Here is a 6,404-nt window from a genome sequence, read left to right as displayed (position 1 = left end):
TCCAAATGACTCCAAACTTTCACAAATGGCTTCAAATGATCATTAATGGTCCCAAATTACCTTATTTAGATAAAACAATGGTAAAAAAAAAAAGAGAACCAAAATTTGACTGTTGTGAGCATGAGGGTGCTCTCACACCACACACATTGACAAATATAAATGAAAGAAATCAAAAGGATCTACTAATCATTACCATTGAAACAAAGAGTTTTGTAGGGTTAATTCAACATTTTAGAAAGTTTATCAAATCATATTCCACGATTGCAATATTTTATATCACAAATTTTTGTTGTTTATATTCATATTATTGATTACATAAACAAATATTTATTTAACTTTATAAAAGGGCAGCCACCAAATACAACAAATAAACAATAATTAACTCAATACAAGGAGTTTTGTAGGGTTAATTCAACATTTTAGAAATTTTATCAAATCATATTCCACGTTCGCAATGTTTTATATCATAGATTTTTGTTGTTTATATTCATATTGTTGATTACATAGGAAAATAATCATTTAACTTTATAAAAGGACAGCCACCAAATACAACGAATACACAATAATGAACTCAATACACATTTATTGGATCAAATATCAACATTTATATATATCAAAAAAAGCATGTATGCCAAGTCAATACAAGTGTTACAAAAATGTGGCATATGCCATGTCCAAATTGATATATAATAAATATGTAGAATATATCTACATGTATTGGTCATTCAATAACCACAACTAACACTATATGATCCTATACTTGTGGTGGATCATCAAAGTTGATCCTCTTCGATGTAGTGCGTGGCTTTGTAAATGGCTGCAACACCACAATTCAAAAGCCAAGTTAGAATCCTTTTGTAGAAAATAGTTCACAGTTATCAACATAACTTTGCATTTAACTATAATTTCTTTGCAATTGAAATGTAGATTACCTCATCGGCTGGTCTCGGATCTAATGTCTTTGCTCTCTTCTCCTTGTCAGTCTTAGGAGTTTTCTTGAACACAAACTTCAAAGGCTCCAAGTTATGGCTAAACCATGAAGGGGGATATTGTAGATTAAATGTATAATTAATACAATGTACTAATATATATACATCAAAAACACTAAAAATATATAATATAGAGAGCAAAAGTATATCGGAGCCTGAGATGCTTCTCCAATAGACTGAGGAGGGCTCACCATTGATGGAGCAGCTATCGCTATTACCTGTATGAAAAATGATCAAAGATTAAATACAATTAATATAATGACAAGTATTGTAGGTTAAAACAATTAATGTAATATATCAAACAAAAGTGTACCGAAGCCTGAGATGCTTCTCCAGTACACGGAGGAGGGCTCGCCATTGATGAAGTAACTGTGGATATTTCATGTATGAAATAATGATAAGATTATAATTTATCACAAGTTCACATGTACACATGCATATAATCATCAAATCAAAAAAATAAAGTAAAGATACATACCTCCGCCCTCTCTCAATCCTTAGGTGTATCAGGTGCATTCAACATATCTACATAGCTCAATGGCCATTGTACATATAAAACAAACAAAAAACACTAACCAATCTACAAATTCCAACTAAGACAATTTCAACCTTTTCAAACAATTGTACAACTAAAAATGTGTTCAATTACCTTCTTTGGCATCCTTGAGGATTTCTTTTGTTGAGGACGAGGCCTAGACACGGAGGGGGTACCCTAAAAAAACAAAATCAACATGAGATATTAGTACAAATAATATTAAACATAATTTAACCAATCTAAAATGAAATGACTTGCATATTCCATCAAAAGAATACATAAAATAAGATGTACACAATATGATACCGTATAGCCTTGCAAGCCAAAATCGATAGCTAAGAGCGTGACATCATCAACCTGGGACATTTGGTCCCCTGACAACGCCTACAAACAAAAAATTGTCAAGCATAAAGAGAGTTAGTATATCTTGTAATTTTTTTGAATTTAAAGTGTACTATTCTATTTTATCATGTTACAAAATTTATACCTCAAGTGTCGAAGTTGCCGCTGCAGTAATTGTGGGAGGAATATCAGATACCGCTATTGCATCCTGAAATGCATAATATTTGTATCAATTTAAATTGATCTATAAATAAAAATTTATTTACAATTATAAATTTTAAGTGACTGATAAATAAAATGCTATGAATTCGAATCAACATACTTGTGTCTGCGACTGACTGCCAAACAACATGTCCATCGACTCATCCGTCAGTGCCACATCCTCAGTCGTGTGGGTCTGACATCTACTCCTACAAATCATGCACAAATGGGACGTGGATCCATCTACAATGGCCTCATCATCTGTCTCTGTGCATATCCTTGAGCAAGTGGCACACACATGCTGAATGGGCTCACTAGCACCACCTGCAGCAACTAATGGCTCATCATTTGGTACAAGAGTGTGTGCTAATTGTGTTCCATGCTAGATGATCACATCAACCAATACTGTGGTCGACTGAAGAGTCTGTAGCTCCATTTAATCTTTTCGGTCTACTGGGACAGTCAAATGCACCTTGGTTTTGGGTGCTAGGGGGTGAAGGCTCTCCTGGGCTACTCACCTACGAGCTCCAGGTCTATCCTGAGCAGATCCACCACCTCTACCATGGAACTCTCTCATGTCAAAATAATTAGGCAGCTCATTGAGGATAAAATCATAGTATACTTTCCTTAAAATGTAATGGCACCTCAAAATTATTACAGGGTGGTTCGTCAAAGAGCATCCACCACCTCTGCCAAAAAGATTCTTCATCTGCACATTGGTACACCAATGTATGGGAAACCTCTTTGCATTAAGATGTAACTCACCAGTTCTAGGATCAACAAAAAGGGCACAAATTTGTTGTTTACTAATGTTTTTGTTTTTCACTCCCTCATATGATAACCCACTAGCATAATATTGACGACACCTATCCCTATAGTTTCCCCATTTTTTTATTTGAGTAGAAACTGCAGTGGCACCACTAGCTAATGTTTCTAGGCTAGTGGCGAGGGATTTATGATGCTCAAGCTAAAATGTTTTCAATTTATTAATCAGTCTATTTATTTTTGTTGTGTTTTGTCCTAACTGATTAATCAATTTCTCCTGTGTATCAAGTGTACGGTCAAAACGAGGAGTTGGAGGTGTATTGCATGGGTTTTGTTCAGGGTTTTGAGGAGGTGCATCTTCTTGTTGTTGTTGTTGTGGATTTTCAAAACCTAGTTTGTGTAACAAAAAATTAAAAAACCTAATCAAAATAAATGAATTTAAATTCAAAACGTAAAAAAAATTGAACAAATGTGAAAGAAAAACAAAAATCAAGCAAAATCAACCTTGATCCATGGCGTTTGGGTGAGAAAAGAGGGAGCCCGTGCGCGGTTTAGTAAAAAAAAACCCAAATTCTCAACTCGTAGTCGCGTGAAAAATAAGACATAGCTGGCCAAAATAAATAAATTATTGACAGGTACCACATACACGGTGCTTTAGGACTTAAAGAAGCGTACAGGGTTCTAAGTCCTAAAGAATTGCGTACGAGGTAATTTGAATTTTAAGTACTACAAATGTGGTGCCTATTTTTTCAAGTTTTTTTAGGTGTGTGTCCACTTTTATGCACACAATCTTTGTGTGCTTACCCATAGAGTGAACATAAAGCTATGGCTAGGCCACTAGGCCAGAGTAAGTATGTGAATTCAATTTTACGGAGGTTTAACGTGTAGGATTGTAGACCATTATGTGTTACTTTTGCAGTTGGAATGAAATTATTAGCTTCATATTGTCCTACATTCCCATCAAAGATGGAAGATATGAGTAGAGTGCCTTACCAGAGTGTAGTTGGAAGTTTGATGTATGCTATGGTCTGTAGTAGACCAGACATTGCCCAAGCAGTGGGAGTTCTTTCCTGATATATGTCTAATCCTGGTAGAGTTCATTGGGATGCAGTCAAAAGAGTTTTTAGATATTTGAAGGGTACCTCAGAGTATTTTTTGTGTTATGATGGTAATTTGGTTGGAGACATGACTTCCCTTGATATTCATGGTTATGTGGATTTAGGCTGGGCAGGTGATATTGATAGCAGAAGATCCACCAGTGCATATGTGTTTACTTTATTTGGTGGTGCAATTGGTTGGATGAGTAAGCGATAGGTTGTGATTTCTTTGTCCACTACTGAAGCAGAGTATGTGGTAGCTACTCATGCTTGTAAATAAGCCATTTGGCTTAAGAGACTCTATTCAGACATTGGAATAAAACAAGGAACAATGACAAATTATTGTGACAGTCAGAGTATGATCTACCTAGCTAAGAACCCAACATTTCATGCTCGAACCAAACATATTGATGTTGAATGTCATTTTGTCAGAGATATGGTTGAAGATGGTAGGGTGAAGCTGGTTAAGGTAGAAACTTTGATGAATGTTGCAGAGGCTTTAACTAAGGCTATGAGCACAGAGAAGTTCAGATGTTGTTCAGAGTCCATGAGCCTCATGGCCCCTATAAATTGATTTCTTGTGTTGAAACTCCCTTTGCTCTTGCAAGGTGTTCGACAAGTGGGATAATGTTGGGAAAAATGGTCTCAACCTTGCATTTACATGAGGTTATTATTTATAGTAATTTTTTGTTTGAGCACAAAATGGTGTGAAATTCTTCCTGAAGCTTTTGGTTGGCTAGATATGCATTCAGATAAAATTACATCACAAGATCACAATGAGTTTTGAAGATATTAAACTTTTAATTTTGGAGGGGTCCAATCAAAGGTTTAAATTTGATTTTGAGGACTTTAGAGGCCTTGAAATTTCTTGAAAAGTGGGTGTAGGTGGTGTAGTGTCTTATGAGGCAATAGAGAACTTCACGAGCTTTTTGACGCTTCAAATGGTTCGTCAATAGGACACACAGCTCTCAAGTTATGGCCTCTGGAAGTTTGTACTCCTGAAATAGGAAATATAAAATGTATTTGACACATAAATGAACTATAAAAGGGAGGGACACATGTTGATGTGCATTTTAACATGTCATAGGGAATATAGAAGGGAGATAAGGTCGACTCTACTTTATTGGGTGGTTTTAGCCCATGGTTTTGTAATACCATTTAACAGTTTCTTGTATTGTATCTCCTATATATGAGGTGCGTGAGATAGAGATTGTGTGTAGAGTCTTATGGTGATTGTATTACTTCCGAGTCTCTGATTGGTGGTACTCCTGCAAAGAGCTTTCTCTGCAAGTATATTGTAATTTGTTATTGATTTATGAATAATATATTGAGTTGCTTTTGGAGTGTGGGGTTTTTCTCCCGAAAGGTTTTTCCGCACGTAAATCATTGTGTTATGGTATGCATGTTATTTTCTCTATTTCTGTTCAGTTTCTGTAACTGTTGTAACGATCTGTAAAAGTTTTTGCATTATACTCCTCTCAAGATTAGTGTAGGAAGTTGTTTTGCTACTTAACTTCCTTACATACATTTATGTCTAGTTATATGTGTGTGTGTAGTTATATACACACACATATATATGCTTAGTTATATGTGTGTGTGTGTAGTTATATAAACACACATATATGTACACACACACACATCTATACATATATAATTATACATATATATGGACACATATACGTATGAACGTGTGCTACATGCTAATGAAATCAGTACAAAGGCATTGCCCAATATCCAATGCAAGAACCATTTAATGTTACATTAAAATGCACAACCTACCTAGTCTCTCTCTCTCTCTCTCTCTCTCTCTCTCTCTCTCTCTCACACACACACACACACACACACACACACACACACACACACATTGGAGTGCATGCCTAATTTGCCAGTGCTTAATTTTGTTGGCTATGAAATTTATAGTTTTTTTTCATTTTACCATATACAAATAAATCTACAACATGTTTCCTTGATCTTGTATACAAACAAATATGGATTATGTTTCTTTGATCTTGTATATAAATGAATGTACATTATGTTTCTTTTATCTTTTATACAAATGTATATACATATTATGTTTCTTAGATCAATAATTAAATTTGCATTGTATACAAATGAATATGCATTGTGTTTCTTTCATCTTCTATACCAATGAATTTGCATTATCTTTTTTTTTATCTTGTATACAAATGAATATACATTTTGTTTTTTTGATCTTGTATACAAATGCATCTGCACTGTACAAAATATAGATGCACAACATTTAGAATCTGCATACATGATACATATACAAAATATAGATGCAAGATGTAGATACATGCATACACATGATACGAATACACGTGATATGTTTATTTAATAAATAATTGAATCTACATTGTACAAAATATGGATGCACAAAATTTAGAATTGATATACAAATATAGATGCATAATATTTGAACAATGGATAGCCAACTATATGCAAAATATGACAATG

This window comes from Cryptomeria japonica, chromosome 10, assembly GCF_030272615.1.
Source record: "Cryptomeria japonica chromosome 10, Sugi_1.0, whole genome shotgun sequence".
Classification (NCBI taxonomy): Eukaryota; Viridiplantae; Streptophyta; class Pinopsida; order Cupressales; family Cupressaceae; genus Cryptomeria; species Cryptomeria japonica.
This window is presented reverse-complemented; position numbering follows the sequence as displayed.